Genomic DNA, 19,421 nt, shown 5'->3' on the forward strand with positions numbered 1-19,421 from the left:
AGCTGCCATCCACCCGACAACGGCTTCAATTTGGTCTTCACGCAGCAGCGGTGCACGGCGCTCTCCGACAAAGCTGCGCATGAAGGACTGTTCCCTGCTGAAACTGAGTGACGACGAGTCACCGGCGCCCGCAGCAGGCACAGAATCACCACGTCCTCTCCCTGCTCCTCTCCCTGCTCCGCGCCCACGCCCACGTGCCTTACTCCCTGCCCTCTTCATCTTGGTTGACAGATAAAGATAAGCAGAAAAGTACTAAGGCCTTAGTGTGCTTATTCCTGTAATGCTCCTCCTAACAGGTGTAAAAAACACTAATGTTGTAAATTGTGGACTAAACTTTATTATTTTTCAAATGTGGCCTACACAAGTGTAAGTTGTGTTTGGTGAACTTAACCTTTTTTTTGGTGCAGATCGGGCTACAGAGCTAGTTTAAATCACACGGAGACCGTGCAGACAGCCGTAAACGGCGCTGCAAGGCCAAGAAACCCTCCTCTAGGTTATCCTATATAGTGTTTTTCCACTATTTAGCTGGATACAAGTGGAAAGACACTAATAGGAATTTTTTTTTTCAAATTTTAAACTGGCTGCACTATTTGAAAAAAAGGAAATTGTTTTTCAAGGTATGAGGCAGTAACGCACCCTGAGCTGAATCCAACCGGCTATGGCTGCACACAGACTACAGGGCGAGCTGCGCTCACACAGAGACCGTGCAGACAGCCGTAAACGGCGCTGCAAGGCCCCCAAAAAAACCTCTAGGTTATCCTATGTAGTGTTTTTCCACAATTGAGCTGGAGACTGGTGGAAAGACACTAATAAGAATTTTTTTTTTTTTCAAATTTTAAACAGGCTGCACTATTTGAAAAAAAGGAAAATTTTTCTCAAGGTATGAGCCAGTAACGAACCCTGAGCTGAATCCAACCGGCTATGGCTGCACACAGACTACAGGGCGAGCTGGGCTCACACGGAGACCGTGCAGACAGCCGTAAACGGCGCTGCAAGGCCAAAAAACCCTCCTCTAGGTTATCCTATATAGTGTTTTTCCACTATTTAGCTGGATACGAGTGGAAAGACACTAATAGGAATTTTTTTTTTCAAATTTTAAACAGGCTGCACTATTTGAAAAAAAGGAAAATTTTTCTCAAGGTATGAGCCAGTAACGAACCCTGAGCTGAATCCAACCGGCTATGGCTGCACACAGACTACAGGGCGAGCTGGGCTCACACGGAGACCGTGCAGACAGCCGTAAACGGCGCTGCAAGGCCCAAAAACCCCCCTCTAGGTTATCCTATGTAGTGTTTTTCCACAATAGAGCTGGAGACTGGTGGAAAAACACTAATAGGAAATTTGAGAAAAAATGTGCAGCAGGCTGCACTAAGAGCAAAAAAGAACAACTGTGTGAGGCAGTGTGAACCCCCCCTGAGCTGAATACAACCGGGTATATGGCTGCACACAGACTACAGAGTGAGCTGCACACACACACACACACAGAGACCTTGCAGAACGCTGTTAAAACAGCGCTGCAAGGCAAGAGCAAGGTGAACAGTGAAGAACACACAGCGTTTTGCTAAATTAGCCTTTGGAAAGGAAAATAAAGCAATTAGCTAGCTCAACTGGCCCTCAGTTAGAACACAGCGTCCTGTCCCTAACTGAAATCACAGCAGAGTGAGCGCAAAATGGCGGCAGCGCTTTTTTATAGTGCAGAGTGACATCATTTCAGCAGCCAATCCCAGCCTTGCCAGTACTTACATGCCCACCATGCTAAACAGGATGTGCCCACACTTTCATTCATTCCTCATTGGCTGCTGCGTTCAATTTGAATTCTGGGAACTTCCGATTCCGGTATCCGATACGCGGGAAGTATCGGAATTCAGTATCGGAATTCCGATACCGCAAATATCGGCCGATACCCGATACTTGCGGTATCGGAATGCTCAACACTACTCCTAAGACAACTGGTAAGGAGACTAAAGATGATATGTGCTAAGCCATATGAGCATTTACTTTTAGGCCTTCTGGGGATAGATTTGTAAGGGAAAGCAAAAGATAAGTGAGTTGAGTCTAGTTGGTGATGTGGAAATCGGCTTTGATTATGTGAGACTATGGGAGAGAACCTAAAAAAGTGATCATCTGAGGAAGGGTTTGCAAATGGTACAAAAAATTGTTTGGCAAGGGATTTCATTGGTTTTAGCTGTGATTGAAACATGCCAAGTGTTCCATGAGGAAATGGAGCCATACCACCTCCAAAGCAGGTGGAATTGTGCATTGTGATGAGATATTTGGCTGCAAAGGACCCATATATTGTTCTTAAACTGGGGTCTTATTTTCTTTGTGTCTGCTCCTGATGCCATTAGTTCACAATGTCACAAAATTCTAATTTCTGAAAGTCTTGATAATGTGCTCGTTTAAGCTGATGCTTTGGAGTTCGGGGGCCATTATTTCCAGATGGGGACAGCGATGGAGGATAGCTAGCTGGATTTGGCTAGGCAAGTGCTATAGATATAAATTATATGTATGCTCTTGGAGGGTGGGAATCCAGGAGCTAAATGTCATGTGTTTCTGGCATGGTGAGTGGTTCTCTGCTTCTATCAGTGGCCTGTTTGGAGGGGACTCTAATTTGTGTAGTGAATGTTGTGAGGCCTGAATGTCACTGGTTGATTTTCTTATATAGTTACATGGGTTAAAAAGAGTAAAGGTCCGTCAAGTTTTACCTTTTCCGACCAGTAATACATTAGCTTGATTATTTATAAAGCACAATGCTATTGGTAGGTCACTCATAAGTCTACTTCTTGGCCATTCGTAGGTTTGCAGAGTAAAGGATTTTTAGTGCCCTGTTAAAGCTTTGGTGACACAATTATCAGGGATACTGTTGGGAGAATTCGTAAATGTATCTTGCTCGGCTTTTGGAGTTCTTAGACGCTCTTGGTATAATTATTTTATATGTTGGTGGTAGTGATGTGAGATGAGTCTATCAATGTAATCTGCTGAAGCATGTAATGAACATGGTGAAACCTCTGGTGCCAGTCATATGTCTGGTGTAGGTCAAAATAGCACCTTGGATTTACTGTTGGCATGCTTGTAGCCTGGAATCTCTGGACAAGTCTATTGAGAAGATGAAATAAGAACTGGGTATCTTCATTTATATCCACGCTGGAGTAGTGGGGCAGCAAAGGTTGATGAACAGAAGACGAAGCTCTAGAGTTAAGGTATGTTCACATGACGTCTTTTAGACACTGGCTTACTAACCAATATTTCTAAGGCAAAGCATTTAAGAAAAACACTGACAGTGCCTTCCGTAAAGTGTCTTCGCTGACGTTTTTCCATGGTTTTTATGGCAGCTTGTTTTTTTTTGGCAATTTAAACTTTAAATCGCGAGTGGTTTCCAAGCAAAAGCGGCTAAAAGAAGTGGCGCAAGATGAAACATGTGCACAGCAATGTTGTTTTTGCATTGCTGTACATATCTTCATTTTTTGCAGCGTGTTTTTAGATGGGTTCCAGAAGGAATCCGCCTGTAAAAGTCGTAGTGTGCACTTACCGTTTGACTAAATTGGATTTCTAGTTTGTTTTTTTTTCAGCTCAATTGTAAAATATCAAATTCCAATAGGAAAACATTATACACTTATTATTATTATTATTATTATTATTATTATTATTTATTGTTATAGCGCCATTTATTCCATGGCGCTTTACATGTAAGGAGGGGTATACATAATAAAAACAAGTACAATAATCTTAAACAATACAAGTCATAACTGGTACAAGAGGAGAGAGGACCCTGCCCGCGAGGGCTCACAATCTACAAGGGATGGGTGAGAATACAGTAGGTGAGGATAGAGCTGGTCATGCAGCGGTTTGGTCGATCGGTGGTTACTGCAGGTTGTAGGCTTGTCGGAAGAGGTGGGTCTTCAGGTTCTTTTTGAAGGTTTCGATGGTAGGCGAGAGTCTGATATGTTGTGGTAGAGGGTTCCAGAGTAGGGGTGATGTGCGAGAGAAATCTTGTATACAATTGTGGGAAGAGGAGATAAGAGGGGAGTAGAGAAGGAGGTCTTGAGTACGATTTATGTAACATCTTGCCATTGACTAACCTCCAACAGTTGCTGTGCGCTGCAAAAATTGCAATTTTCGTAACTTCCATAATGCAAATGAATGGAAAGAGTGGCACATGCATGGACATCTCTCATTACATACAAAGTGCAAGCAGGTCTCAAGTTACTTGCTGGGGACCAGAGTCTATCTGACATTTACGGTATATTCTGTGGCTACGCCATAAATCTTTGAGATGGGAATGACCCTTTAATCTCATATTTTGGGTGAAGTAGATATTTTCAATTTTTGTTCTCCTGCTTTCCTAAAGTTTTAAAGTTTTAGGCAGTCTAAAAACAGTTTGTACTTTTCCTACTATCTGTGTAAATTGCTGGCATCTTGCGGGGTCGGTGTAGAGTGCTGCGCACGGTTTGCAGTACCTTCTGCAAGAAAAACCTTGGTAATGGATTCTGAAGGTGGTACAGAAGGGCTGGAGGTGAAGGTGCTTTAGAAATATGAAGACAATGGAAGAATTGCTGGCTCTTTGTGGAATAATATATATAACTTCTGCATCAGCCTTGCTTCTCTTCTGAAAAGTGATTTCACCTTACAGGAAACATTCTTCTGTGCCAACTATTACGGCATTCAATGCTTCACAAATGTACTGGCTATGAAGAATATTGATGGGCTGAAGATAAAGGAATTCTCCTTAGAAATCAGCCCAGCAAGGATTAGACCTCAAAAAGTAGGTTTGTATTACGAACCCATAGGCACCCCATGGTGCCCCCGTTTGGCAATATCTTCCCCCACCTGAGAAGATGCTCTGTACCTCTCGTTAAATGGCACATGATGGCACATGTTACACCCTATGAGATAAGAACCTTGCTGTGGCTGTTTAACTCTTTTAAGACTGGGACACTTTTTATGTTTTTGCTTTTGTTGTTTTATCATTGCCTTCTGTGAGCCATGACTTTTTTGTTGTTGTTGACATAACTATATTAGAGCTTGCTGTTTGCAGGACAAGTCACACTTTCAAGTAGCACCATTTATTTTCTGTCAATAGCAAAATTATTTTTGGACTGGAATTTAAAAAAAAGAGCTATTCCACAATTGTATTCTGAAGTTTTTACAGCATTTACAGTGTGGTAGAAATGACCTAATCATTTTATTCTGTGGATCAGTGTAATCATGGCGATACAAAATTTATATAGTTATTTGTGTTTTTACTAAAAAGTATTCTGAAACTCATAAGTTCTTTATTTTGGATTGGGCAAGATGAGTCTTTTTATTTTACAAAATGAAGTGTCACTTCCATTGGTACAGACATGGAGTTCTTATTCTTAAGTTTTTTATATAGGTTTTTTTTTCATAGGGGGGATGAAATTACCAAAAATGATTAATTCTGAAATTTGTATTTTTATTTCTACGCCATTCACTTCACAATATTTACATGTTTAAGACTGCTATTGGCACAGTGATAACAGTCATGTTTTTTTGACCCTTAAAAATGGCAAAAAGGTGATGGATTGATCTCTGTTTTTCTGGGTATATATATATATATATACATATATATATATATATATATATATATATGTATATATATATATATATATATATATATACACATGAAAGCTGTGATTAAAAATCATAGTTATTCCACAAAATAGGAGGAGCGTCGGTAACCGCTTCGATCCAGGGGGCCAACGGAAGGTGAGTATATAACTATTTTTATTTTAATTCTTTTTTTTAACAGGGATATGGTGCCCACATTGCTATAGACAGCGTGGGCTGCGTGGGCTGTGCAATATACAACATGGACTGTGCAATATACTATGTGGGCTTTGCAATATACTACATGGACTGTGCAATATACAACGTGGGCTGTGCAATATACAACGTAGGCTGCGCAATATACTACGTGGGCTGCGCAATATACAACGTGGGCTGTGCAATATACAACGTAGGCTGCGCAATATACTACGTGGGCTGCGCAATATACTACGTGGGCTGTGCAATATACAACGTGGGCTGTGCAATATACAACGTAGGCTACGCAATATACTACGTGGGCTGCGCAATATACAACGTGGGCTGCGCAATATACTACGTGGGCTGCGCAATATACAACGTTCGCTGTGCAATATACTACGTGGGCTGGGCAATATACTACGTGGGCTGTGCAATATACAACGTGGGCTGTGCAATATACAACGTAGGCTGCGCAATATACTACGTGGGCTGCGCAATATACTACGTGGGCTGTGCAATATACAACGTGGGCTGTGCAATATACAACGTAGGCTACGCAATATACTACGTGGGCTGCGCAATATACAACGTGGGCTGCGCAATATACTACGTGGGCTGCGCAATATACAACGTTCGCTGTGCAATATACTACGTGGGCTGGGCAATATACTACGTGGGCTGTGCAATATACAACGTGGGCTGTGCAATATACAACGTAGGCTGCGCAATATACTACGTGGGCTGCGCAATATACTACGTGGGCTGTGCAATATACAACGTGGGCTGTGCAATATACAACGTAGGCTACGCAATATACTACGTGGGCTGCGCAATATACAACGTGGGCTGCGCAATATACTACGTGGGCTGCGCAATATACAACGTGGGCTGTGCAATATACAACGTAGGCTGCGCAATATACTACGTGGGCTGCGCAATATACTACGTGGGCTGTGCAATATACAACGTGGGCTGTGCAATATACAACGTAGGCTACGCAATATACTACGTGGGCTGCGCAATATACAACGTGGGCTGCGCAATATACTACGTGGGCTGCGCAATATACAACGTTCGCTGTGCAATATACTACGTGGGCTGGGCAATATACTACGTGGGCTGTGCAATATACAACGTGGGCTGCGCAATATACTACGTGGGCTGCGCAATATACAATGTGGACTGCGCAATATACTACGTGGGCTCTGCAATATACAACATGGGCTGCGCAATATACAATGTGGGCTGTGCAACGTACTACCTGGGCAATATACTACGTGGCCTGCGCAATATACTACGTGGGCTGCGCAATATACAACATGGGCTGCGCAATATACTACGTGGGCTGCGCAATGTACACCGTGGGCTGCGCAATGTACTACGCGGGCTGCGCAATATACTACGTGCGCTGCGCAATGTACTACGTGGGCTGGGTAATATACTACGTGGGCTGCGCAATATACAACGTGTACTGCGTGGGCTGTGCTATGTACTGCATGGGCTGCGCTATGTACTGCGTGGGCTGCGCAATGTATTGCGTGGGCTGCGCAATGTACTGCGTGGGCTGCACAATGTCTTAAGGTCTCAGGGTCTTGAGTTTCAAAATCCATTCTAGTTCCTTAGTTTTTAGTAACTTTGTTCTATCCCCTCCCCGTCTAAGCGGTGGGACATGATCAATAATGTGAAATTTAAAATGTTTCTCTTTATGAGTTTATTTATGGTCATCTGAGGAATGTTCTGCCGCACTGAGTGCACTTAGGCAAATCATCAAGATCCACTGCTTGCAGCTCCTGTGTAATCACCGACCAATGACCTCTCAGATGTGATCGATGGGAGACAAGTCTGGAGACGCTGCAGCCACGGGAGCACGTATAGTGCACGCAGGCTGCTCACAGTAGCACAAGCATCATGCAGCCTGATATCATGTTGAAAATGGTTCCTGGGAGACTTTAGAGTGCAAATACTTTGCTGCTAGAAGCCATTATGTCATTACTGAGAGCACAAATTAGTTACAATATGCAGATATAACCTATATGAATACTCTTTCTTATTTTAGACTACGCTCTTAATTACTGTGTATACCAGTGAGATTCTGCTTCCTTATTGCATTAATGAGCATTGAGTGATGTTTTCTGGCAGATCATGTTCTTCGATCCTTACGCCGAATATGTTATTCCAAATGTAAATCCTTCGAGGCAATTGGCACAAAAGTGGATACAACTGTAGTCTTCAAAGTTTATTGAATGCACTTTACCTTGAGGCAGCTATGAAAATGATTGTATCCTCCATCGTCTCCAGCAGCAATATTTCTTACGCTATTATACCAGCGTGCATGATGACTTCTTTATATTAGTAATGCTGAATTTATTTATAGTATGCAGATTGAAATAAAGCAAATAATTCAATACAAGATTTATAGTCAGGCAAAGTCTTTGGGTGCTTTCACATTATGTTCATCCGTGAAGAGTACAGGGCGTCATTGTCGAATCTACCAATCTTGGTGTACTCTGCCAAATGCCAATCGCCCTGCACTGTGTTGGGCTGTAAGCACCACACCCTCTTGTGGACGTTGGGCCCTCATATCACCCTCATAGAGTCTGTTTCTGACAGTTTAAGAAGACACATGGATGTTAGTGGCCTGCTGAAGTCATTTTGCAGGGCTCTGGCACTGTCCTTCTTGCACAAAGAAGGAGGTAGCGGTCCTACTGCTGGGTTGTTGCCCTCCTACAGCCCCCTCCACATCTCCTGGTGTACTGGCCTGTCTCCTGGTATCTGTTCCATGCTCAGGACCCTGTGCTGACAGACACAGCTACCCTTCTTACCAAAGCACATATTAATGTGCCAACCTGGATGAGCTGCATTACCTGAGCAACTTCTGTGGGTTGTAGACACATCCTAGACTGTAATAAACACCATTACAGTCTATTGGACCAGTCGGCATATGCATCCGGACCTTGTTTTGTGGTGAGGGATTTTGGACGTATGCCCTGACAGGGACACAGAAAGCAAGTGAAAGCAATGCAGAAGACATCATATAAGCTGGAGGACCATAGCTTTCCAAAGCAACCACTGCATGAATGCAGTCATTATAGATCATATTGTCACTGTTGCTTAAATGGTTCTCTACAAGAGAATGTAAGAGAGTTTGTAAAATATCTTATCAGTGAAATGTACTTTTTCTCAAATTATGAGTCATTTCTACTCCTCCACCTACCTCCTAAAGTAATCAGTGAGAAACACAGCTAAAATCCATCATGGGCAAAGCAAGAGGCACTGCCAACTCACTAACAGACCACATTACAGCTGATTATTGAAGTCTATAGCAAGAGATGGCGGCACAGACAAATCAACTTTCTATTATGTGTTTAGAAGTGCTGGAATCACAGCTACACTGCTTACTGCTGTTGTAAATGTCCTCCATGTTGCTTCTGAACATGTGCTACTTAGTGACATTGCACCAGGACTCACTCATGTCTATGTGTGCTGTGTATAGGAAACATCTTAATGAAAAAGCCTCTATCCACTAGCTAAGAGACAACTGGAAACTAGAGAGAAATAGACTATTAAGGGGAAAACTGGTGAAATATGCAGGATTCAGTTTGTATAAAGGACATAAACAGTGTTATTCCTCATGTGCAACCACATGAAAGCTTATTTTGAAAAGCCACCTGAAATGACAGGCATATAATGAAATCATGCTCTCTAATATGTTCAGGATTGAATCCTAATCTGCGTGATTCAATTTTGCATAAGTTAGCAAAGTGTCAGGTTACTAAATCAATAGTAATAGTAGTGAATGAGGTCACATTTACAACTGCAAATCTCCAAGACCACCATCTATCGACTGTCAGAATCAAATCCTGGTTGATATCCATAATAACATGACTCGGTGAAGTAAACAGAGAAACATGGCAGTAGCTTGGTGAGGCCTACAATGAAGCATGGCAGTGGCTTAGCGATGTTGACAGCAAAACATAGTAGTGGCTCGGCTAGGTTTTTGGTAAATCATATGGTGTTGGCTCGCCTATGTCTTTGGTGACTTATACTGGTGTCTCAGTGATGTCTACAGTAAAGCATGGTGTTGGCCCGATGCTGCCTACAGTTAAGCATGACATTTGCTCAGTGATGCATACAGTGAAGTATGGTGGAGGTTTGGTGATGTCTAAAGTGAAGCATAGTGGTGGCTTTTGTGCTGTCTACAGTGAATCATGACGATGGTTAGACAATGTCCACAGTGAAACATGGTGGTGGCCTGATGCTGCCTAAAGTTAAGTATGGCGGTGGTATAACATGGCCAAGGGCTGTGGCCACAGGTTAGGAATTTGTCTCCTAACATAGTAACATAGTTAGTAAGGCCGAAAAAAGACATTTGTCCATCCAGTTCAGCCTATATTCCATCATAATAAATACCCAGATCTACGTCCTTCTACAGAACCTAATAATTGTATGATACAATATTGTTCTGCTCCAGGAAGACATCCAGGCCTCTCTTGAACCCCTCGACTGAGTTCGCCATCACCACCTCCTCAGGCAAGCAATTCCAGATTCTCACTGCCCTAACAGTAAAGAATCCTCTTCTATGTTGGTGGAAAAACCTTCTCTCCTCCAGACGCAAAGAATGCCCCCTTGTGCCCGTCACCTTCCTTGGTATAAACAGATCCTCAGCGAGATATTTGTATTGTCCCCTTATATACTTATACATGGTTATTAGATCGCCCCTCAGTCGTCTTTTTTCTAGACTAAATAATCCTAATTTCGCTAATCTATCTGGGTATTGTAGTTCTCCCATCCCCTTTATTAATTTTGTTGCCCTCCTTTGTACTCTCTCTAGTTCCATTATATCCTTCCTGAGCACCGGTGCCCAAAACTGGACACAGTACTCCATGTGCGGTCTAACTAGGGATTTGTACAGAGGCAGTATAATGCTCTCATCATGTGTATCCAGACCTCTTTTAATGTACCCCATGATCCTGTTTGCCTTGGCAGCTGCTGCCTGGCACTGGCTGCTCCAGGTAAGTTTATCATTAACTAGGATCCCCAAGTCCTTCTCCCTGTCAGATTTACCCAGTGGTTTCCCGTTCAGTGTGTAATGGTGATATTGATTCCCTCTTCCCATGTGTATAACCTTACATTTATCATTGTTAAACCTCATCTGCCACCTTTCAGCCCAAGTTTCCAACTTATCCAGATCCATCTGTAGCAGAATACTATCTTCTCTTGTATTAACTGCTTTACATAGTTTTGTATCATCTGCAAATATCGATATTTTACTGTGTAAACCTTCTACCAGATCATTAATGAATATGTTGAAGAGAACAGGTCCCAATACTGACCCCTGCGGTACCCCACTGGTCACAGCGACCCAGTTAGAGACTATACCATTTATAACCACCCTCTGCTTTCTATCACTAAGCCAGTTACTAACCCATTTACACACATTTTCCCCCAGACCAAGCATTCTCATTTTGTGTACCAACCTCTTGTGCGGCACGGTATCAAACGCTTTGGAAAAATCGAGATGTGATGCCCCGACGTATTACATGAAAGAGTGGATACAGGCTAAGTGTTGGTGCTGTGAGGGCCTTGCATGCATGCCGGCCACCTGTGGCTGATGGTGTTGGCCGTCCAGGACTATCAGTGTTGTGAATTCAGCTTTTGGGCTCCCTCCGGTGGTTGTAGAGGGTAATGCAGTTGTGCCTGGACTGCAGGATTGGACAGGTGTATCTACTAATTGCAAAACTGACTGGGGTATATAGCTTTGCAGGACTCTTTAGTCCCTGCCAGTTGTCCATTGTTTTTGGAGGATTCACTTCCCTGCTGGTCTCTCCTGTTTGCTGTGCTTTTCTACAAAGATAAGTCCTGGCTTTGTTTTTGCTGTCTACCTGCTGTGGACCTTATAGTTCTGTGCATATTCATTTATTGTTTTGTCCAGCTTTGTCTGTGAAGGATTTTTTGCAGCCAAACTGTGTCTCTGGAGATGCAGATATACCCTCCATGTCTTTAGTCAGATGTGGTGATTTGTATTTTCTGTGGTGGATATTTTCTAGTGTTTTAATACTGACCGCATAGTACTCTGTTCTATTCTTTCTTTTTAGCTAGTATGGCCTCCTATGCTAAATTCTGATTTCATGTCTGCGTATGTTATTTCCCTCTCCTCTCACAGTCAATATTTGTGGGGGGCTATCTATCCTTTGGGGATTTTCTCTGAGGCAAGATAGGTTTCCTGTTTCTGTCTTTAGGGGAAGTTAGATCTTAGGCTGTGTTGAGGGCTCTAGGGAGTATTAGGTACCCCCCACGGCTACTTCTAGTTGCGCTGCTAGGTTCAGGGTTTGCGGTCAGTACAGGGACCACCTTCTCCAGAGTCCATCTCATGCTGCTCCTAGGCTACCAGATCATAACATATCAGATTTATAGTTGCATAAAGGAGACTCCCATTCTAAAACACCTTCTTCACTGAATGGTAACTTGGTAAGGGTTATGTTCAAGGAGTGGTGGGTATAAAATCTTATGGAAGTTTCCTTCACAGTGAAAAGCATTTTCATAGACATCATTTACTTTCACTGTAGTTTTACGTCTTGATTAACAGGTTTCTCTATCTACTTAGCGGTTCCGCATCCTATTTCTTGCACTACTTGCACCCTGGATCTACTGCTAGAAACCACCCACTAGTCCTATGAAGGCAGTCCTGTTTAGGTCCGTTACCTTCGGTGTTTAGCAAGCTCAGGGTTTCTTGTGACACATTGTCCTATCTAAAGACCCTTTTAAGATGGAAGGCCACTTTGTGTTTTCTGACAGTTCCAGGTCAAGCTACTTCCTTGACCCTTTAGTCTCCTCTTTTGTAGTTCAACCAATGGCAGCAGTGCCCAAATACAATTCCTACTGCTACTTTAGCTTGTCCCTATCAATCTACGGGAAGCAGTCACTTGTTCTAAAACTAGGACCCCCATATGGGCTAGTCCAAAGCATTAACACTTACCCTACCCCAACATCACTATCTAACTTCAATCAATACCTTATCCTACCTATCTTATGTCCTAAATCTTAACCTATGTCTTATCCTATACTATTCTATGCTGTACACTGCTAACATTACGTATCTTACAGTATACATTACTGCACATTACATCATATGACACGATATGTACAAAAGGATGCATAACACTATTCACATTACAATACACATCACATTGCTATTGGTGTATAAAGGGGTAGGAATGTGTCAGTCTGGTGTTTTCTACAATGAAGACTGGTGGTGGATCAGTGACAGTGATGCTTACAGTGAAATATGATGGTGACTTGGTGATGTCTGCAGTAAATCATTAATTCTATAGTGAACCATGGAGCTGTCTCGGTGATACACTGGGGCTTATTTGCTTCCTCTGTCACTGAAAACCTGCAATGTATGGAAGGAAAGATAGATTCAATCAAGTATCAGGAAGTCCAAAATTGTTTAACTTGAACCCCATAGAAAAACTTTGGTGGGATTTGAAGAAGACAATTGTAGCACATAAACCTAAAAATCTTGGAAGCCATTGTGTGGGAGAAATGAACTAAGATTCCTCAGGAATGCTTCCACAAGTAAATGTTTGGCCATGAATCATGGAGAAGCCATGAAGAAGATTTCCCAAGAATAGAGAAACAGCATCATCCAGCTCATAGAAAGAAATCTCTCGGCAAAGAAAATTGCCAAACTTATCATGTGAGCACCATGACAGTTGGAAGAAAACAAAATGAAGTCCGTCCATCTATTCACAAGTCAAAACATGGACGTCCACACAAAATATCAGAGTCAACAAGTCTTCATAAGGTCTATCAGTTCTGGCACGGCAAACACGGCAGTGGAGATGGCTCGTATGCTTCATAATATTGAGATCACAGATGTTGAAGCAAGCAACCTGTGATGCATGTTATACAGGTATGAAATGGTGGTTCGAAAAAACGTGCAGAAGCCTCGACTTCAATATCGTCATAAAGAGTGTTGGCTTGAGTTTTTAAAAAAGTACGAAAAGTGGACAGTAGAAGTTTGAGAGGAAAGTCAACAGACTAGGTTCCAATAGGTGCAATTGGGTCTGGAAGAAACAAAGGAAAAAGGGGCTAACGGATTGAGAAATTGAAGGAACTGTCAAGTTCGGTGGAGGAAGCCTGATGATATGTAGTTGATTCAGAGCATTGGATATTTCAGCAGGATCAATGGTGGTCTCAATACCGAGCTATATGTGAGTATCCTACAAGATGAGTTACTTCGCACTCTCGAGTATGATGGGTATGAAAGGATGACATAGTGTTCCAGCACGACATCTTCCCTAAGCATACATCGAGATATGTGAAGAAGTGGTTCAATGATAATGAGGTAGAGGTGCTGGATTGGCCCCCACAGTCCCCACTCCTCAACCTGATCGATTGTATACTTTGACCCTAAGGCTAGGTTCACATTGCATTAGGGCAGTCCGTTTAGCGCATAGCGCTAAGGACTGTGCTAACGCAATGTCCCAAAAGGGATCACGTTTGCCGATCCCGCTAGCGCAGATGCCCAATCTGTGCTAGCGAGGAACGGACCACAAACGCTGCAAACAGCGTTCGAGATCCATCACTCAAATGACGGCACATCGCTAGCGCACTCCCAATGTGGGTGTGCGCTAGCGATGCGTTCGCCATTACAAGCAATGGCGGCGTTAACGGACTACGTTACACCGCGTTATGCCGCGGTGTAACGTAGTCCATTAAATGGGTTCACACAACGCAGTTTGAACCTAGCCTTAACTCAAGATGTTGAAACTGGTGGTGCTTTAGGTGCCGTCCATTTAATTTTACTCCTACACGGACATAGCAGTAACACTTCCGCAAATTAAACAAGTTCCCATTTGCAATACCTACAGTATACATTGTCATCAATGAATAGACTTGACTTATTGTTTTTCACGGCAGCAGATAAAAATGCAGGAAATATATATACCATGAAGCCATCCTCATTTTCTCACCACAGATGGCACAGAATAGATTTGCTGTGTGAATGCATGATAAGCTGTGAAAGACTGGGGAATGTTCTGCCATAGACATAAATCACCAGCGCATACATTGAGAGGCCTAATATATCGCATTGTGACGAGATGTTGTGATACGCTCCTCTCCAGCGGTACGTACAAACCTCATCTGCAGCTTGTGATCTGTTCCCAAATTGGAACCTACTGCTATTAATTGTATGCATAGGGTGACTGAAGTTTGCTGGCAATACTACTCGTAAATCTCTGTTCACAATAAGTGAATTAATTATGCCGACACATTTGGCTCTTACTGTTACGAAGCCAAGTGTGTTATTGCCCGGGAGGAATCTTTATTAGCATATCTACAAACTGCTTATCAACATTGCAAATGTTTCCTTCTTAGAATATTATTTTCAAAAACATTTTTTTTTTCTTCAGGACTCAGATCATGTCAATACACGAGGAAACCGGCAAGACGTTGACTTAATTGGAACCTTTGTCTCCATAATATTAGGAATTGCATGTATAAACAGTGTGATTTTACTTCAACAGGTAGTCTGGTATTTAAAAAAAAAAAAAATAAAATAGTTTATAGAATGGAAGTTGAAAAATTTAAAAAATATTCTTCGAATCCTCAGACAATGCTCTGGTGGTCCCCACCAATCTTTATTTACTCCCTTGGAGTGATGGTCATATGTATCATTAACAAGACAATGGCAGCCAATCAGTGGCCTCATTGGTGATACTAGTATATATGGCAGGAGACTTCTGAGGCCAGTGATTGGCTGAAGCAGGCATGTGAGTGCTGTATGTGACAACATCACTGCAAGGGGGTAAACAGAGACTTGTGAGGATAATTGGAGCATCAAGGCTGGAGCGTCAGTACAGTGATGGGTTAGTTATTACATTTCCTACTTTTAGCTACTTTTTTCTCTCTAATGCCATATGGTTGCTTTCGGTGACGTTGACAATTTTTTAGTGTTTGCTTTAGCATGGTGCCATAAATTCTTGAAGAGGTTGTCCACTACTCAGACAACTCCTTTTCAATCTGTATATTTGCAACCAGTAAAATAAAGACACTTATACTCAACTCTAGTTCCAGCACCATTCCAGCGGTGTCGGTACTGTCTCTCCCGGGGCTCTCATGACCTTGTTATGTCATGTGATCCCTGAGGCTAATCAGCAGCCACTTCACTCTCCTTGCCTTCGAACATGTCACTTTCTGTGGATGTATGTGATTTGTCCTAATGGGGGCCACTAATTGCCCACAGGGACAAAGTGACATAATGATGTCATGCAAGTCCTGGGAGAGTCAGTGCTGACACTGCTGAAATAATGCTAGCACTGGAGGTGAGTTTAATAGTTTACTGTGCTCAAACATATGGATTAAGGAAGGGTTGTAATTGGTAGACAGCCACTTTAAAGGTCAGGGCCAAATTAAGATTGGTAGAAGGCCTCAATCGCGTTTTTGTAACTCAGATCCCACTAGACCCATTTTCAAAACCACATATAGGAAAAGTAGCTACAGATACAAAATGCCCTCTAAGCAAGAGTCTAGAAGAATTATGGATCCAAGTCTCTTACACTCCACACCCAAATCTACCCATCACAAAGAAACTTAAGCCTTGGTGATTTAATATTCCCAATACATGTCCATAACAGGTTGAGTATGTCACATTTGCCAACTCTTCGAAACGTCTGGAAGGCTCCCTGACATAAAGGCAAGACCTCCCAAACTCTTGGGTGTTGCAGAAGGCAGAAACCACCTGGAAAGCTGCACTCTCTGAATGCTTTTTTGTGTGTGACACCGGGATGCAGTGCTATCAGTGAAAAGTGGCGTGGTCTGCAGAAAAATGTATTAAAAAAGTAATGCCGACGATTCTCTCGAAGGAACGTTGCTATATACTGATGTACATACATATATTTATGGATCTGTGTGATCAGTTTTGCAGTTCCTTGCTAGAAACAAGTGCAAAATTATCAAGCTTTCTTGGATTCCAGCATTTTGTTTCTCATACAGTCTTGTTTTTCTCTGACCATAGGCTAACCCCATTTAATAAATAATGAGGAACTTGTATATATACATAAGGTGAGATACATCTTCCTGTACGCTATAAGTCAGATACAATCATGTTTTACCACTCAGATAGACAGAAGTATCTTGTTAAATAAAAGGGAGATTTGAAAATTTCAATGCCGTCTCGAGCCAATTATTCTAAGAGTCAGTAGAACGAGTAGAAACTGATGGGAGCGCACTTTATTGGACAATCTCGTTAGAAATGTACAATGCCTTCATGTCAAATTTATGCTGGCGAAAAAAAAAAAGTAAGATCCAAAGTAGCACATTCCATAACTTGAATTATTAATATTTTGTTGCTGGAAATGGTCCAGTTGGGCATTAGTTAAGTATTTCTTAGTCGGATCTGCTGCAAATAAAAAATAGCTAAATAAAATGGATGGAAGACTTATTTTTTCTTCTAGAGGTTTCGAAGCTTATTTTAATTCCTAATGAGATAATTAATATTCTTCTTCTTAGAGAATCATTGAACCTAAGCATCAAGAGCTAGACATATAGACAAATATGGCCTGTCACCGGCTCGGTAAGTGACAAATTTCGGAGACAAGCTGACACGATCAGACTCGCAGATGTCAGAGCATTCTGTGACTGAATGATTCCACAAAGGTCATGCTGGTAATCACGGAGCACGTGTACAAAGTCATGGCTTGGTAACGCCAAATGAAAACAGACAGGGGATGGCAGGTCATCAGATGTGGGGACACTGCTAATGGAATCACTTAGACGATGAAGTTCTTCATGACTTGGGTGAAGGTTTCACATCTAGTGTAGGATTGATCGATTCTTATCTGGTAAGCAGATTGCATTTAGTTTAAAAGGGATTTCTTTTCAGGGCTCAAGAAGACACATTTTTGCTGTCACTATATGTAAGTACAGATTGCAGAATCCTGACAATGTCATAATCCACACCTTCAGGATTCTCTCTTGTTTCCACCTTGACTGGGTAGTACTGGGACCACATTTATGTAATTTGCCTACATTTAGTAATGTGCCAACCACCTGCTCATTTGCTTCTCTCAAAAGAACACAAAAAATGACTGTCCACTCAAGCTTTAAATAGGGGAGAATCCTCACAGCATGCTCATGTATGGTTCCAAAGGGCGAAAGTCACGGGCAAGCTCCTGCTCCATGTCACCCTGGCACTTTGCAGGACAATCCCAGTGTCCCCCTCCCAGTGTGCTGTCTCGTGCAGGCCGCAGGACTCTGTTGTCTTCAGTTCTCCATATTCAGGAACAGCTGCACACAAATCTGGGGACACCCAGTTTGTACTGCCCAGAATAATATGTATTACTTTTGCTGTTAACTCACTGCACCTTGAATTTGACCTTGTCACTGTCACTAAGGAACTCCAACTAGTTCTCTTTCCACTATCAGGCAGTGGTTCCTTTCCCTGATACTAGCCCCTCCCACTGTGGACTAGTACCAAACATTCACTGTATCTGTCCCTGCAGTCTGTTGCTAGGCAGATCTATCTTACGAACAATATGCATCTTATGCCAATATGCATTAAGCATAGTACACTTACAATGCAACTAGTTCTTTCTCCACTATCAGGCAGTGGTCTCCATTCTCTAATACTAGCCCCTCCTATGGTGGGCTAGTACCAAACATTCGCTGTGTCTGTCCCTGCAGTCTGTTGCTGGGCAGATCTTCCTTACAAACACTTTGCATCTTATACCAGTATGCACTAAGCATAGTACACTTACAATGCTTATCACACTCTATCTTATGTCCTAAATCTTAATCTCTATATTACCCTATGCAGTCCTATGTTGTATACTGCCAGCACTATGCATTACCTTTACACTATGCATATTACTATACATCACAGTCTATTTCACAATACACACTTCCAACCGCAGGACATAGTTTACACTTCATGTGACGTAATACATTAATAAAAACACATCACACTATTCACGACATGATTGTTCTCTTCAGGGGCAGGAACGTGACAGTACAGTCCACACCTTTACTCACGTTGTCAGGATTTGGCAATCATCAGTCACATAGATTGACTGCATAAATTGTGTTGAGCCAGGAAAAAAACTCTTTAAGGACTCACAATAGAAATTCATTACACATTAGCAATACATGCTAGCAAAGCCCTCAACAGGCAAAATCACAACCACTCTGTGGCCATATATAGACACTTATAGAATAACCATATCCTCATAGAGCATCACATAATCATGTTTTCTTTTAAAGTTGATAACTCCACGTTATTCATCTTGTTGTATAATAGCTCTACCTAAAAGGGAAGGAGAATAGAGACATATAGCAATCCCTTTTGTTCTGCCCCACCAAAAACTAAAGTAAGGATGTGCTATATTTTGCGTTGTTCTGACCCATGGGAACACCAAACGCTCTTGTAATGGGCTGGCAAAATATTGGGTCCCAGTCATGCTTGTCCTCTTTGTTCAATTGTTATTAAAGGAAGCTTGATCTCTACATTAGATTATTGATTATAATAATAGTAATCTTTATTTTTTATATAGCGCTAACATATTCCGCAGCGCTTTACAGTTTTGCACACATTATCATTGCTGTCCCCGATGGGGCTCACAATCTAAATTCCCTATCAGTATGTCTTTGGA

This window comes from Ranitomeya imitator, chromosome 7 (genome assembly GCF_032444005.1).
Source record: "Ranitomeya imitator isolate aRanImi1 chromosome 7, aRanImi1.pri, whole genome shotgun sequence".
Lineage (NCBI taxonomy): Eukaryota > Metazoa > Chordata > Amphibia > Anura > Dendrobatidae > Ranitomeya > Ranitomeya imitator.